Genomic DNA, 17,271 nt, shown 5'->3' on the forward strand with positions numbered 1-17,271 from the left:
ATTTATTTAAACTGATCGTGCAGAAATTTAACTTATCTCCAGCCTATTGGTACTTCGGGTAATACTGCATTGTTTATCTTTACGTGACCATTTGGGGCACATTTCATCCTCTTTTTTTAGGGACACTCTGACACTTGGAATCACAGGGACAGATATGTCATGTTTATCTTTGCAAGTATCAAAGGGACATCCCCAAAAGGGGTTGAATTATTTTACACGTATCCACAATGTACGAAGAGTTTATTATTCTTTTAAGTTTTCCCAAGCTTTGTAGCAGCCCATTATAAAACCTTTGAATCTTTGTCAGTAGTTGAAAAAAAAAGCCTGCCTGTTGTTGATATTTGCCTGCCTCTTATGTGTGGGGTGATTATAATTAAAAGCGGTTTAAAACGTGGAGTGTGAATCTGCGTATTTCATCATATTTCCTTACCTCATTCTGTGCTGAGACCTCAGAGCTTGCGCGGTGCCCGTCCGGCCATCGGGTTTTCTGCGTTGCTGAACTCAAGTTAACAATTCTCACATGAGGAAAATGAGTGTCTTGAGGACACTACACTGGGCTCTGGGGTGGAGAAATCTTCCCTTGAGTGTTTGCAGAGGATCCCATAGCCTTGAAGCCTGTGGTGATAGAGATAAAAAGTCCTAAGGAGATTCCCTTGGTATCAGCCAATGCTCTTCCCTTTTGGAAAATGCTCAAATGGCCTCTTTATCTCTAAATTTGACCACAGTAAAATGTGCATCATTTGGTCATGGTGCACAATCCTTTTTATATGCTGCCACATGTTTTTTGATGTGTAAGATTTTATTGAGGGTTTTTGTGTATATGTTCATCAGGGATATTGGCTGTGGTTTTCTTGTATCTTCTGGTTCTGGTGTCAGGGCAATGCTGTCCTCATGGAGTAAATCGGGAAGAGTTTGTTTGCTCATTTCTGGAAGGCTTCATGAAGTTACTCTAAAATATTCGGTAGACTTCACCAGGTTCTCTAATATGTCGGCATACAATTATGCATCATACTCTCTCAGTCATATTTACTTCTGTAAGGCCAGTTATAATGTCCCTCTTGTCCTGATTTCAATAATTCGAGTCAACTTTTTTTTGGGGGGATTGGTCAACTTAACTAAAGATTTGTTAATTTTTTAAATCTTTCCAAAGAACCAATCTTTGATTTCATTGCTTTTCTGTACCGATTTTTCTATTCTCTCTTTCACCTATTCACACATTAATATTTATAATTTCCTTCCTTGTGCTTGCATTGGGTTTAATTGGCTCTTAATTTAGATGCTCATGGTAAATGGGTACATTTGCTTTTTTGAGACTTACTTCTCAGTACAGACTTTTGCAGCAATAAACAGCCCTTTAAGCTCTAATTTTGCTGCATCCTGTATGTTTTTGGTACATTGTGTGCTTAGTTTCATGGATCCCAAAATCTTTTCTCATTTCCTTTCTGACTTCTTTGACCCTTCCATCATTAGTGAACGTCGAATGTTTCATTTCTACCTTTGTAATCCCTTTCCGGATTACTGGTTTACTTCCCTTGTGGTCACAGAAAGACTTGGCAAGATTTCAATCCCTTTAAATTGCTTGGGTCTTGTAGGACCTAATACAGGTTCTAACTGAGGATGAGTTCCATGTGCACATGAGAATCACATGTATCCTGGTAGGGATAGAGCTTTTTTCTCAGGGCAAGCATCAAATTTTTAAAAATCCTGAGAATGCAACTTTTTCAGGGAGCTTCCAGATGGGTCAAACAGAGTAGATTCTCTATGTGTGGGGTTCCTTGAGGAACTATGGTCCTTGCAAATCTGTTGAACTCCATGGACCAAGAAACTGAGTTAGAGAAAAGGGAATGGATCAAGTTAGAACACCACAGGCTTCCTGCTCTTGAAAATCCATGCATTTTCCTTGAATAAACCCTCCACTGATGGTTGCAAACTTTGGGTTCATTCCCAGAGTTCTTAATATTTTAATTTTGACAGCTTAGGCAGGCGTATCCTCAATGCTTTTATGGAAGAACAGACTCTTAAAAGTTCTTGCTCCAAAATTTCAAAAGCAACTCCATTTTTCATTTTATTAATATCTGCCCTTACCTTGATTTACATTCGTCTAACATTGGAGTCCAATTCTTTGCATTCTTTTTATAACTTGCTCAAATAGATACTTGTAGCATCAATTTCTAGCATTAAGTAAGCAAATATACATTTCCCTCTAAGTCTAAATTTGGTTGCATCTCACAGACTTTGACAAGTTACTTTAATTATCACTGAATTCAAAGGATTTTAATAATCCATATCTTTTTTGCCCCCTGGAATAGTTAATTGTGTTTTCTTCAATTGCCAACATTTGGGAATTTTCTAGAGCCTTTTTGCTCTTTAATTTCTGCTCCAAAATTTCAGAAGCAATTCCAGTTTCCATTCTATTAATATCTGCCCTTACTTTGATTTACATTTCTCTAATATGCGAGTGCCACTGGTTGCATTCTCTTTCTAACTTGCTCACATAGATACTTGTGGCATCAATTTTTAGCATTAATTAAATGGACATATATTTCAGGCTGCATATTTCCCTCTAAGTCTAAATTTGGGTACATCTCACAAGCTTTGACAAGTCACATTTTAATATCATTATATGCAAATTATGTTTTCATTGCCCATATCTATCTTTTTTGCCCTGTGGGTTGCTTAGTTGTATTTTCTTTAATTTACAAACATTTGGGAATAAGTGTCCTTTTGCTCTTTAATTCCTGCTAATTCCATGGCGATGAGAGTACACTCCCATTTTAGGCAACGTGTTAACACTTGTTTTATGACCTAGCGTATGGTTACTGTCCCTTGTGGATTTGAAGAGAATTTGCTATAGATAGTTCTGGGTGAATTGCCTTCTATTTGTCAGTTAGGTGCCATGTGCTTTGAAATGATGTTTATCATTCCTTATTATCTGACTTGTTCTGTCAGGCACTGTGATAACTATGTTAAAATAGTCTATCTTTGGGAATGTGCTGATTGCTCCTTTATGGTATGTGAGGTATCCGTCTGAATACTTTAAAACTCTTACTAGTCACCAACACATTTATAATTTTATATCTTCTGGTTAAATAGTGAAATACTTTTTTATATCTTTAATAATTCTGCCTTTTTTTTTTTTTGGTCTGAAACAAGTTTTGCTACACAGACATTATTTTGGTTAGTGCTTGCCTGATACACATCTTCCCTTAATTATAATTTTAATCTTTACCTATTTTTGTTCTCAGATTTTGTCTCATGGAAGCAGCATATTTGAATTTTATTTCCATTCAGTATGAGAGTTATTTTTAATTGTACTATTTAGACTGCTAGTGTCTATTTTAGGATATATTTACATTTTGTGGGTAAATTGAGTATTTTTATTATTATGCATTTCAGCCCTTCTTGTTGTTTTTACAATTGTTTACTTTTTCATTTTATTTTAAGCAGTTGCTCTGGAAGATAAAATATGTACCAGTGCTTTCTTCAAGTCTAATAAAAATGAGCATATTTACCGCAGCACTTTACACAATATGTGGTCAACTTATGAGGACACTGTTATGATTATCACTTACATTCTCATCATCTTTTACTTTTCTAAAAAATAAGTTATCCATTTTTGGCTGCGTTGGGTCTTCGTTGCTGCGCGCGGGCTTTCTCTAGTTGCGGCGAGCCGGGGCTACTCTTTGTCGCGGTGCGCGGGCTTCTCGCTGCAGTGGCTTCTCTTGTTGCGGAGCTCGGGCTCTAGGCGCTCGGGTTTCAGTAGTTGCAGCACATGGGCTTCAGTAGGAAGACACATTCTTGGTAATTCAGTAAAAGAATAAAAATGAGAGATGATAGAAAAATGGCTGACAGTTGGATAATACATAGGATAGATGATGTATATCTAGAGTGAGGATAGATATTAGATAGATGTACATAGAACAGAAACAAACAGCAAGAGAATCCCCAAAGACCAGAAAACAAATAAATCAGGAATCATGGGAGCAGCATCGTTTTGGATTTGAATAACAGACACGGCATCGTCCCCAAGTGAAGATGGTCAGAGTTTAATCTGAGCCCTCTCCCTCCCCTGGCAGTGTTTCTATCAATACAAGGGCACCAGGGGCTGGGATGGTCCAGAAATGAGGAATATCTTCTAAAGTTTTTATGTCTCAAAGGTGGTTTCGTCTTAAGAAGCCCTGGCCCCCTCACCACCAACCACAAGGGATGCAGAAGCTCCTCTGTTTCACCCATGAGTTCTTTGTAAAGGAATTGAGAACGACCCTTGGCCAGTCTGCTCACATCCATGTGGTCCTAAATCCTATGGCACCAAATACTTGAGTGTCTGCCCACCCAGCTACACACAATCCATCCAGAATGCTGCTGGATGATCAGCGTTGGCCAGCGATCATTTCTTCACGTACATACAGAACCGTCCTGGTTTCTCCCACTGCACAGGCTCTCGTGGACAGTTGAGATATCTCGTAGTTTTGTCTCATTGTGTCTCTTCTGTTTTAGACACCCACGTTTCCTATGAAATTGGTGGGCTGCAGCATAATTGCCTGTCTTTATGGATTGTCTCACTTGTCTCAAGTTCTTCTTAAATATTTTCAAATGCCTTCTCTCCTTTTTACACTATGTCAACCCTCCTTAAATATCCAGTTCCTTTTCTACACCAACACTGGACCCTTGTTAACTACTGTCATGAGAAATGGGTCCTCTGTGGGGTCTTACAGAGCCTTTGTTCTTTGTACCAGTAAGTCTAGGATGTAATTAAATGACAGTTAATCTAAGGGTAATAGGTCTGTAGTGGTTTCAAGAACAAATCGCGATCAGCACCATTAAATACCCTTTCTCCAAGGGTATACGAACATGCGCGCGTGCGCGCACACACACACACACACACACACACACACTGTATTAGAGACCATGATTCTGTACAACGTGGGAAATGCTTTCTTACAGATTCCTCACAGGATGCGATATCCCTTGGGATAAAAGAGTTTAAACACCCATCTGCAAAGAAAACGGGCTTGCCCGTCTATGGAGTCCTGGCTCTCGGAGTTGAAAAATTAAAACACTGCTGTATAAAGCACCAGGAGAAAAATTCACATACCTACATTGACAATTATTCTTCAATTCTAAAAAAATATTTAGTAGTACTTACAGGATTAGGATTTGAATAAAGATGTGGCAAGAAGCATATGATGCCATCTTTTAATATTGTATGGAATTTGAACATCTTATAAGGGTCTCACCTGGAATAAAACTCTTCCTTAGCGTCTGTGCTAAAGGATAATTACTGCCGTCTCAAGAAAAGGAACTATAAACTTTGAGTGTTTTGTGTACCATAGTCTATAGCAACAGTATGTGTCTGTGCTTTCAGCCGTTCTCCAGCAAAATACCTCATATTCATCAAACCCTAGGTAGAATTTTTTTTAAAGCTCTTCCTACACAAATACCCCTCGTCCAGAAAGCTACCCCTATAGTTCTTGTTCCCTGTCAACATTGTTCACTTGTTTGCCTCAAACAAGGATGATGTCTAAGCATCAAAGGGCTTTACCATCTGCAGGTTCTAAGATTGCTTTCAGATTTCAAAAGAAATCAGAAATATATAACAAATCAACAATGATACAGTAAAGGCAGTTCTTTTGAGTCAAGAAATGGTGCTGGTGGGCCATACTTAGAAGATCTGAAATGTCTTTTTCCTCTTGATGTAGTGAGGAGTTTGCATTAAAGACGGAATTCCCATAGCTTTCCCCCCGGGATTTCCCTCTCTATAGCAAAGACCAAAATTGTTTCTCTGAGCGACAGAAGGAAGCTCACTACTATTATCCCATGGGGTTGGTCTCAGCAAAGCCACAGGCATGTAGATCCTATAGGAAGGATAAGCCAGTACCAAAGATAGTCAATAGGAAAACGGAAGCAAAGCATCCCAAACAGCAGTAATATCCCCATCAGTCACAGGGGCTGATGTATTTCCACGATTCTTCAGTAATTGGGAGGAAATCGATTGACCTCATCCCTTGATCTGTGTGCAGCTCTCCTCGGTTGTGTGAGCCTTCCAGTTGTATGCTCGGGGGTCTGTGGAACGGGTGCGATCCCCACACACTACAATTTCCTTTTAGTCAACGAGTCCATGGTTTATATTCAGTACAGTGGGTTTGAGCCTACACAGTGCGTTTGTTTACGTGTAACGTAGAAGTTGCAGGTAAGTAGGAAGATTAGTCATGTATAATGGAAAGATTTCTCAGGCCTAATAAAAAGCAGATCTGCTGGGCTTGTGAGTCCCAAGAGAATCTGATACTCCAAGTGGGAGGCCACGTGACAAACACCTATTTGAAGCAGGCATGACTGCTTCTCCATCCCTACTCTTGGGTGTGTAAGACACACAGCAGTATGATTTCATTATGTACATTGAGTTGTAATCGTCAAGCAGTATCCTATGAAATTATGAAAGTCTGTCATTTCTTTTTTGCAAATACAGCAACAGAAAGACATATTAGACATACGTCTAATATAAAGACATACATACTGTGTGTCTCAGTACTTAGCATTAGTGATTTAGAGCTGACAGTAGCAAGGAGAAGCAGCTCCTACTTTTAATCACTAAGTGAGGAGCTCTGCTTTCTCCTACAAACAGTCAACTTTTACACGCGTCGGAGGCTAGGGAACAAGTCTTAAAAGCAGGCACGTGTAGGAGACAATGATTAGCTTGACGGTTTTATGAAGCTCTTCACGGCGGTCTTCAAAACGTTAGGCACAGGATCACTTACACATAGTAGCTAATTAAACAAAATATATTCTATGTCTTATATATAAATGTACGGAAGAAGCTAAGCAGGGTGTGTTGTCCACGCAACCTAAGATTTGACAAGGGGACACGTTGGCTTTTGTTTAATTCTTTCGGATCCCACCTGTTCTAAGCAACTGAGAATCTGCCGTCTGCCGAGTATAGGCTGTGTCCACGACAAAGCGTTAAAGCGTTCGTTGTCCGTGCAGCATTGCTGTCGAAAGGAAAGCACTGTTGCAGTCGGATTTGGGGCAAAGCGTGATGATCCCACAGACGGTAATAGCCACGCCTGCTCCCATCGTTCCAGACCCTTCTGATGCGAGAGCCCAAGCCTGAGATTGAGGAGTAGCCCCTGATCTTTGTCCTATGACTGCCTTTTCTTATGATCTTGGGTCACTTTATGATCTTTTTGCTTCGGTTAATTTCTTTTTTAAAAAAATGTTTATTGAAATACAGTTGATTTACAATGTGGTGTTCCTTTCAGATATACAGCAAAGTGATTCAGATATCTATATATACATATAGATACATCTGTATAGATAGGTAGATATGCATACACACACACACTGAAGATTCTTTTCCATTAGAGGTGATTACAAGACACTGAGTAGAGTTCCCTGTGCTACACAGTAGGTCCTTGTTGGTTATCTATCATATATAGTAGCGTGTGTGTGTTAATCCCAAGCTCCTAATATATCCCTCCCCCGCCTTCCCCTTTGGTAACCATAAGTTTATTTTCTCCGTCTGTGAGTCTGTTTCTGTTTTGTAAATAAGTTTATTTGTATCATTTTTTAAATTTCCACACATAAATGATATCACATGACATTTGTCTCTCACATGTACCTGCTTACTTTGAAGAGGGTTGGCTTTTGAGTCATATGTATCAGCAATTCTAAATTTATACACCAGTCGAAGGAAGGAAATCTACACAGACTCAACCATGTTTGCTCAAAAGGGATACTCGACGCATGTGAGGGAAAAGTGAAACATAAGGAGCTGGTTATTCGAGGTTTAACCACTGGACTGCACTCCAGCTTTGACAAGGCACGAAGTTTGAAAGATTTCACTACCCCTAGTTCAGGTTTAATTCAGTTTAAAACACTATTAGACGGTTGTCATATTAACAGTGTCCTAACTCCACACCTGTCCTTAACAGTAGATTTTTTTTGCTTAGGGCAAAGCTGGAACACGACTGAGCTTTGTTGGTTGCTTGCTGGTGGGCGTTAGTTGCAAGATGGTCACGCGATGTTCTCCTTACATCCGTAGCTTCCCGTTGGCTGCAAAGCTCCGCCCACCTGTGTCAACACTGGGAGGAGATTGGTGTCCATCTGCCATGACGCCTCGACACGTTCCTTTGGCCGGTTGCTCCCACCAAGGTAAGCCCACCCGTGAATGGCATCAGGTATGTGACTCCAGTTGGTCTTTTCGTAAAATGCAAACTACTCTTTCAAGGACACGAAGGTAAGCTGCAACTACCGTCGGATTTCCCGTCTATGCATCCATTCTCACCGTCTTCCGAAATTTCCCCAGATCTTTGTTCCTCTCTGTAGATGCTCATAGGCCTAAGGTGTTTATATGTCTATTTTGCACGTGTATTATTTTCCTTCAGGTGTAAAGCAGGGTTTCTGAGCTACAACAGCATTGGCATTTGAGGCTGGATAATCTTTTTTTTTTTTCCTGCTTTTTCTTTTATTTGTATTTATTTATTTTGCAGCATTTATTCCCAGGGCCGTAAGTTTTTGTTTCGTCAGTTTCTTCTGGGATATCTTTTTCTCCTGTGCAACCTCCTCTTCTGGTTTAGGGATAGTCTCTTCCTTTTCAGTAAGGATCATCTCAGTGTGTCGGGGAGAGCTCACGTACGGGTTGGTCCGACCATGAGCTCTCTAAGTCCTGAGCTGCGTCTTGGGGGCTTTGTTCACCTGGATGTGTTCAATGACCAGAGAATCTACATCTAAGCCCTTAAGTTCAGCGTTACCCTCTGCCTTTGTGAGCATGTGCAGTAAAGATTCAGCACTCCTTTGGGGCCACCGACCCTGCATCCAGCCCCACTGGACACGCCAACCAGCTCCACCATTGTGAGGACGGAATGGTACCCATGGCTTCTGTAAAGTGGCGTCCTTTAGATACTTGGTGGCTTTCGGATATTCCTACCCTTATTGGCCTGAGCGATTTCACGTGTGTTCTTAAAGTGAACACAAAGACTTGAACCTCTTGCTTCGCGTGATTTTGTAGGGTTTTTTGGGTCGAGTGAATAGCGAACCATTTTTTTGACGTGTTGCCTCACTCAGGCTGCTTGCCGGAAAAGCGAGGCTGGGTGTTTCTTTGCCGTGGTGGGGAATGGGTACGCTCCAGGATGTTTAGCAGCAACCCTGGTCTCTCCCCCTGATACCAGTAGCACCCTCAGTTGTGACCGACGTTGCCAAATGTTCCTGGCCTGGGGGAGCAAAACTGCCCCTGTGACAGCCTCTGTTGTAGACAGTTAATGGTTCAGCCCCTCCCCTCTTCAACAGACCGCAAGTGTCGTGGTGTTAAGAACTGTCGCTTATTTAGATGTGCATGTACCCAGGTCTAGGGCATAACCTGGCTTTATACGTTAAATTGCGTGAATCCAGAGATTAAAAATTCCTCGAAAGAGAAAAGTTCTATATATCATCGTTCTCTTATTTCCAAAGGTGATGGTTTCTAGAGACAAGATCGGGGGTTTCATAGATTTCAGCCATGGGCATGAAATTTGGAGTCTACATAAATCTTACTGTAATATGCAAAGACATACAGCCTCAACCTCTCAGAGGGGAACGTGGCATGCAATTTTTATTCCCTAACTCCACATTTGGGATCGGAAGAGACCAGTTATCACCAAAGAGGTTGATTTTCACATTGAAAGCTGTCCATTTTCCCGCTTTTTCCTCGTATAAACAGCCAGTGGTGTTTGTCTCTTCTAGTAAGTGTGGGCCCATAAGCATCTTATCAGCACTTGACTGTTTCTACTTAGCACTTTCCTACGTCAATCAGCACGAGCAGGAAATTGTCCTCATAAACTCACGTTACAGGATGCTCTTAAAAAAAAAATCTTTGCGTGGCGGCGTTATCTGAAAAGAGAAATCGTCTCAAGCTTTTCACGGGTTCAGTTTTTGCCTTAGGACAGGTGTCAGCGCCGGCTTCGCGTTGTGCCTGTAGAATCACGCAGTCAGGCCAGGTTCTCCTTACATGCAGATGGGGAAACGGAGAAGCTGATAATGGGCCCACGAAGCTTCAGGAATAGGCAAGGCCTATACCCGGCAGCAAACGCAGGGCTGGCTGCGTCTGAAGGCTGAGCCACACGGCTGCAGTATTATGAGCAAGTGAAAAAGCTGTACAAACAGAGGGACCCCAGCAAATGAGGTTTCGTCGTCCTTGGCAGATGCTTGGGTTCGATTCCAAGTACCGTGAACAGTGATGGACCCAGTCAGAGTGAGGGAGCGGCTCCATCAGATGCATATGCTTTTAGCAGTGTCTCCTCGGCTGCTCCAGTGGAAGCAGAGAGAACAGCAGGAGGGATGATCACAGGGTGAGGTGAGACATAGGGTGGGGGCGGGGTGGGGGTCTCATTTTGCGAGTAGGGTCAGAGGTACTGGCTGCTGGATGAGATGCACAGGGTCTGGGAAAAGAGGAATCCATCATGACCCGTTGACTGAGGCTTAGACACCACAGTGGGATCGTTTGTGGAAATGGTGAAAAAGGGGGACTGGGAGGCAGGCAGTTTTGTAGGATGAGAACCAGAGGTTCTGTTTGGAACATGTCCAGTTGGACATGCCTGTTGATACAGAAATTGAGACAATGCCAGCATCTGGAGCTTTTCATAGATGTGGTGGTTACAAGTGTGTGTGTGTGTGTGTGTGTGTGTGTGTGTGTGTGTGTGTGTGTGTGTGTGTGTGTGTGTGTGTGTTGTATTTTTTAAATTGTATTTAGAAGTAAAGGTAGGTTATGCTGGTCTTTCTCCAAGAGCTTCCTTTTCACTACTGCCACCTATAAAATTTTTCAAGATTTTGTTTTCTTTTTTCTTTTTTTTTTTTTTTTTTTTTTTTGCGGTATGCGGGCCTCTCACTGTTGTGGCCTCTCCCGTTGCGGAGCACAGGCTCCGGACGCACAGGCCCAGCGGCCACGGCTCACGGGCCCAGCTGCTCCGCGGCACGTGGGATCCTCCCGGACCAGGGCACAAACCCGTGTCTCCTGCATCGGCAGGCGGACTCCCAACCACTGCGCCACCAGGGAAGCCCAAGATTTTGTTTTCTTGATGTGGTCCATTTTTTAGTCTTTATTGAATTTGTTACAATATTGCCTCTGTTTCCTGTTTTGGTTTTTTGGCCCCGAGGCATGTGGAATCTTAGCTCCCTGACCAGGGATCGAACCCGCACCCCCTGCATTGGAAGGCAAAGTCCCAACTACTCGACCGCCAGGGAAGTCCCTATAAAATGGTTGAGAACAGCATGTGCCTCGTGAATAAGTCCGTTCGGTGTCTTGTGTCGTAAAGGGAATTTGAAGCACAATCAAAATATGCATCGAGGGCTTCCCTGGTGGCGCAGTGGTTGGGAGTCCGCCTGCCGATGCGGGGGACGCGGGTTCGTGCCCCGGTCCGGGAGGATCCCACGTGCCGCGGAGCGGCTGGGCCCGTGAGCCGTGGCCGCCGAGCCTGCGCGTCCGGAGCCTGTGCTCCGCCACGGGAGAGGCCACAGCAGTGAGAGGCCTGTGTACTGCAAAAAAAAAAAAAAAAAAAATCCATCGAGAGATAAATGAATAAGTAGGCATCTGGTATACCTAACGCACAGGAATTGCATGCGTCCCTTAAAAGGAAAGGCATAAGTCATTCTGTGGTGATGTGTAATCATGGCACAACATATATTAGGTGCAAAAATAGCATGAATGATAAGCATGGAATCATTTCTGGATTAAGGTTTTCCGGAACCAACCAAGAGATTTATTTTAAGGAATTGCTCCTCACTTGATCGTCTGCACAGGCAAATGTGAAACCTGAAGGGCCGACCAGCAGGCTGGAAACTCGGGCAGAATTTCTGTGTTACCGGCTTGAGGCAGAATTCCTTTCTCTCCGGGCTTTCTCCGTTTTTTTTTGGCTCGTAAGCCCTTCAGAGATCCGATGATGCCTGCACATGATCATCTCCCTTCAAGTCAACTGCATATAGATGTGACGTACGTCTACGAAATACCTTTAGAGCAACATCTAGACGACTGTTTGACCAGATGCCTGGACACCATAGCCTAGCCAGGTTCACACATAAGAGCGACTGTCAAAATTCTGTGTATGTTAAAGCATAAGTGAATGTGTTGTCTGTAGGTCGGTGTACGTATATAAAGGAAATGAGTAGAATGATATGTAGCCAACTTTTTCACGGATGAGGGGATTTGTCTCTGGGATTGAATTGGATTGAGAGGAGATGAAAAATGTGTAACAAAATGAGCGTGAGGCTGAAGATATTTCACTGGAGACAGGTCACTGCTACAGGAAGAAAAATTGTAAATTGTTTTGTGTCCTCACTGTAAGTAAAACATATAATTTTTATGTAACCCCAAAGATATAAAACAAACAACAACAAAAAATTTCATCATTTATCAAGAAGTTAAGTTGCAGACAGAATTTGCAACCTTAAGAAGTGTTGCAAAGACATTCACACCTGAGGTGGGAAGGTGGGCTATAGGTCTCCAGATTTTTGTTAAAATCACCCTCAAACTAAGGAATTCAGGTCAAACTTTACGTTTTGAATAAGTTCATCAGCTTTCTTATACCTTCACATGCTCGCTAGTCTTAAAATGCACTTTACGTTAAATAATTAATAATGTCAGTTACCGTATTTGCCACCCTGTTTTTGAGAGAAATTCACAGTAAACAACAGGGGACTCAAAATGGTTGTTCCCATAGACTGTAATCTGGTCCTAGGACTTTATCCTTAGAAATGTGTCCAAGAGGCAAATTATTACAGGAGAGGGTCCACAGCATTTTGAATCTTTGAGCTGCTAAAAATAATCTAAATGCCCAGTTTTAAATAAATCAAAATAATGTTGCATGATGTGATTTTTTTCTTTTCTTTTTCTTTCTCTTTTTAAATTGAAGCATGTTATAATTTTTTAAGTGAAAAAATCTGGTACAAAACAATTTATGCCACAATTATGTAAATGTGTACAAATATCTAGCATCAGTGAGATTGAAGAAAATTGAAGGGATAGAAAGTGAGATGGATTATGAAAGAAATGACTGAAAAAATACCTACATTCTCATATACACTAGACATGAAAATCCTCTGTCTTGTTTTCCTGTTTCTTTCCTCTAGTGCTGATGGGTTAGATTCGCCTCTGTCCGCGAGGGTGATACATTCCAGGAGGCTGGATGGGGCATAGCAGGGGAGTGTCCACAGGTTGGGTTGTCTGTTCTTCAAGGTTGTGTGTTGTCAGCCACTCTGACCTTTATTCTAAAAATGATAAATCCTGGACTCTGCCAAGAGTTCTGGTCTCCTCTCTGCTTCTTTAGAAGTTCCGAAGCAAGAGTGAGGCCGTCTAATTATTGGAAGCTTGTTGCTTTCTACATTCTTGTGAACCAATGGGTACACAGTTTCTAGGGCTGGAGAGTCTAGAGATGGAGATTGCACGGTCATAGGCTAGCCGTGATGGATGTTCTTTGTATTTTTTTACTTCTTATTTTCTTAATTGAGGTATAGTTGATTTACAGTGGTGTGTTAACTTCTGCTGTACAGCAAAGGGATTTAGTTATACATACATATACAATATTTTTTAATATCCTTTTCCATGATGGTTTATCACAGGATATTGAATACAGTTCCCTGATGCTGTACAGTAGGACCTTGTTGTTTATCATTCTCTATATACTAGTTTGCATCTGCTGACCCCACCCTCCCAGTCCTTCCCTCCCCCACCCCCTCCCCCTAGGCAACCACAAGTCTGTTCTCTGTGTCTGTGAGTCTGTTTCTGTTTTATAAATTAGTTCATTTGTGTCATATTTTAGATTCCACATAGAAGTGATATCATATGGTATTTGTCTTTCTCTGTCTGACTTACCTCACTGAGTATGATCATCTCTAGGTCCATCCATGCAGCTGCACATGGCATTGGTTCATCCTTTTTTAGGGCTGAGTAATATTCCATTGCATACACGAACAGCTCTTCCTTATGCAGTGGGTGTCCTTTCTTACTAGTTTTTCTTCTCCCACAGAGGCTGCTTTCAGCCTCTGTGTGGTCCAGAGCTTCTGTGCCCTGGGAAGGGCATGCTTTCTCTCTCTTGCTCTGGCCACAGGCTCGTTTTCCTCTTGGACCCCCGAGCTGCGTGCATTGAGTGTCCCTGCGGCTTTGGGAGGAGAGGACGTGGAGAAACACATCCTGCCAAGCGTCTGTCCCTCCGCCCGCGTCTCCCACTCCTCCGGTGGAGATAATGAGTGATCTGTGTGTGTGAAATAAAAGTGGGGCTTAAGAAGTACCAGAGAGAGTCTTAACAAGAGGCTGCAGGGCAACTGGAGGTGGAGTAAATGTAGGGTTTCAAATAATTGCGGAATTAGAGGGTTCGAAGGAACAGACCGGTTTATTCTGAGCAAACAGGTGCTTGGATCTTAACTCCACTTCATTCACAAAAGTAAATACTAGATGACTTGAACATCTATGTCTATCCATTATCTTTCTTTCTGTCCATCATTATCTGTGTGTTATCGATTGACATCTGTTATCCATCCTATCTACTTATCATCTGCCTATTTTCTATCTGTATCTGTCTACCTACCCATCATGTATCATCTGTAAAAGTAAATACTGGATTACATAAATGTCTGTATCTAGTTATCGATCGTCTATCTATTTCTATCCATTATCGATATTATCTTTCATCTATCTATATCTATTATGTATCTTTATATCTATTACCTACCATCTGTTTAGCATCTGTCTGTATCTCTCTTTGTCCATCTCTGTCTCATCTATCTATTTAATATATTTTTAAAAATCACAATAAATTTTAAGTTTTTAAAAAACAAATTCGATTTTGCAGAGTATCAACTAGCAAAATCCATTTAAATATCAGGTTGGAATACGTAAAAATTAAACCTTTATCATGGGGAAAAAAGGGCCTTATGAACAGAGTGAAATGGTGGAGTAAAGATTTGGAGGTGTGTTTTCCAAAAGCATAATTAAAAGTCTGCAGAGTAAGGATAATTAATTAAATTATGATCTACTTATATCCTTTGGGACCTTGTGACTCCTTTTAGGAGACTGAGGGAGGTCTCTCAGGACTGGAAAGACGTATAAAAGTTACTGTGATAACATAGAGGAGCGTTACGTAGTCGCAGAGTGGTCGTATAGGACGGTGGGGACGGACTCAACCTTCTTGCTGCAGTGTTCAAGGCTCCCTCAGGCTATGTTCCAAGCCCGTGGTCCTGGGCAAGTTCTTTCATCCATGTTTGCCTCTGTAGCCTCATAAAAATAGCCCGACTGCAAAATAACCCTACTTCAACTAAGAGGGTAGGAGCAAAAAACCAAAATGTGTCGGCCTCTGTGCCTGGATCAGGGTAATTATTCCATCGGGGGGAAGGTCCCCACTCAGGCAGATACACAGAGAAAAAGTCCAGGAGAGAAAGTCATGAAATGATGCCTGGCGATTCTCTCCTAGCACTGGATGGATCTCTTTCCCCATCTATCTGTCTCCATACACACTCATTGTGGATAAAGCATCTTTGAAAGGTTTTATGAGAAACTAAGATAAGAATCTGGGTCACAGGAGCAAGCTCACCTAGGAAGAGTCCTGGGAAAGGGTTGATCTCCTTTAAAGCATTTAGATGGTGCCACCCAAGATAAAAATGCTGTCACAGAGAAAGCCTGGTGTGTGAAAACATAATTAATGCTATGAGTGTTGAACTTTTAATTTTTCAAGCAGTTTTAATGTTTGCTGTGCTGTTTGAAGTATTCTTTATTATCAGATGTGTGCTTGTGCTAGAATTGCTAAGAAATTAGGAAAAGATGAAGAGGAGGACTAGGAACTTCCTTCGGGGCAATTTAATTATAAAAGAGATGAATTCTCAAAGATTGTGTCACTGTGAGATGCTCCTATACCACAGGGGAAAGAAAACCCATCATACCTTTAAAGGAGACTGATTTCAACTGTTGGCTTTTATTCAGATGTTCAGTCTCTCTTGTACAAGAACAGTTGTTTTGACATAAATAGATGGGGCTTCGAAGAAGTAAATATTGTTATAAACCACCAAGGGGGAAACATAATCCCATTTAAAAAGAAAGCATGTCTCAACCTTCAGGGGACCTCAATTTATTTTTACGTACCCTTTAAAGATCATATATTGTTTTGAAAGAATGCTTTGAAAAAACAGAAACCAGAGATGACTTGAAATACTCATTTTTACGAAACGTGTCGTGGTTGGTTTATAAGACTTTGTGGTACTTGGCAGTACTACGTCAGAGTAATGACATTTAAAAATACTTGAACAGAAAGAGGTTGCACTATTAAGCAACTTGGTAAAGAGCTTTTAGTACTTTTATTGATATGACAAAGGAGCAGTGGTTTAATTGGACTCTGTACAGTCAAACAAAATAATCCACAATAGTGAAATCACAGTATTAGAAATCATTTTGTAATTCATTTTGTAAATTATTTGTTTTGTAAAATGAAGCCAAACATTTGTGTAATCAAATCCTACAGAATGGGTTAATATCAGATTGATTGTGGGACTTCCCTGGCGGTCACTGCCGAGGGCCCAGGTTCAATCCCTGGTCGGGGAATTAAGGTCCTACAAGCCACACAGCTTGGTGAAAAAAAAAAAAAAAAATCAGACTCCTTCTAATCTGAATACTGTTTTAAAGGGAAAATATTACCATGATGTTCCGGGTAGGTATTTGTAAACGTAAAAAGAGCTTCCAGAGCCGCTGTTCCAATGGTAAGGTAGGTTGTGCTAGACAGATATGCAAACAGCACAAACCAGGACGTTCTTACAGGGCTTTTATAGTGTGATTCTAGTTTTTTCCAAAAAAAAACATAATTTGCCAAAGTGCTATGATAATCTTATTACACTTTAATACCAAAAAGAAAATGGAAGGTACCCCAAAGAGCGTTTCTGCATTCAGTACTTGCATTCAGGTCGTCCCTTCTGTGGCAAAGAACGGCCCACATCCTACCAACACCATTTCTTCTTCCCTAGCACACCTTAACTTCCTTGTGCTTCACTTTACTGTGCTTTGCAGATAGTGCCTTTTTTTCTTCTTCTTCTTCTTCTTCGTCTTCGTCTTCGTCTTCGTCTTCGTCTTCGTCTTCGTCTTCTTCGTCTTCGTCTTCGTCGTCTTCGTCGTCTTCGTCTTCGTCTTCGTCTTCTTCGTCTTCTTCGTCTTCTTCGTCTTCTTCGTCTTCTTCGTCTTCTTCGTCTTCTTCGTCTTCGTCTCCAATTCAAGGTTTGGGTCAACTCCAATTGAGCAAATGTGTTGACACCATTTTTCCAAAGGCATCTGCT

General features: G+C 41.5%; 1 long non-coding RNA gene across 1 annotated transcript in view; it reads left to right on the forward strand.

Annotated features, from left to right (window-relative positions):
• Positions 1-17,271, forward strand: part of LOC136793436 (uncharacterized) — a 241,110-nt gene that overhangs the window by 62,685 nt on the left and 161,154 nt on the right. Inside the window, exon 2 of the long non-coding RNA XR_010838700.1 lies at positions 8,039-8,148. This is a non-coding gene — a long non-coding RNA (uncharacterized lncRNA). The remainder of the gene's footprint in view (positions 1-8,038; positions 8,149-17,271) is intronic.

This window comes from Kogia breviceps, chromosome X (genome assembly GCF_026419965.1).
Source record: "Kogia breviceps isolate mKogBre1 chromosome X, mKogBre1 haplotype 1, whole genome shotgun sequence".
Classification (NCBI taxonomy): domain Eukaryota; kingdom Metazoa; phylum Chordata; class Mammalia; order Artiodactyla; family Physeteridae; genus Kogia; species Kogia breviceps.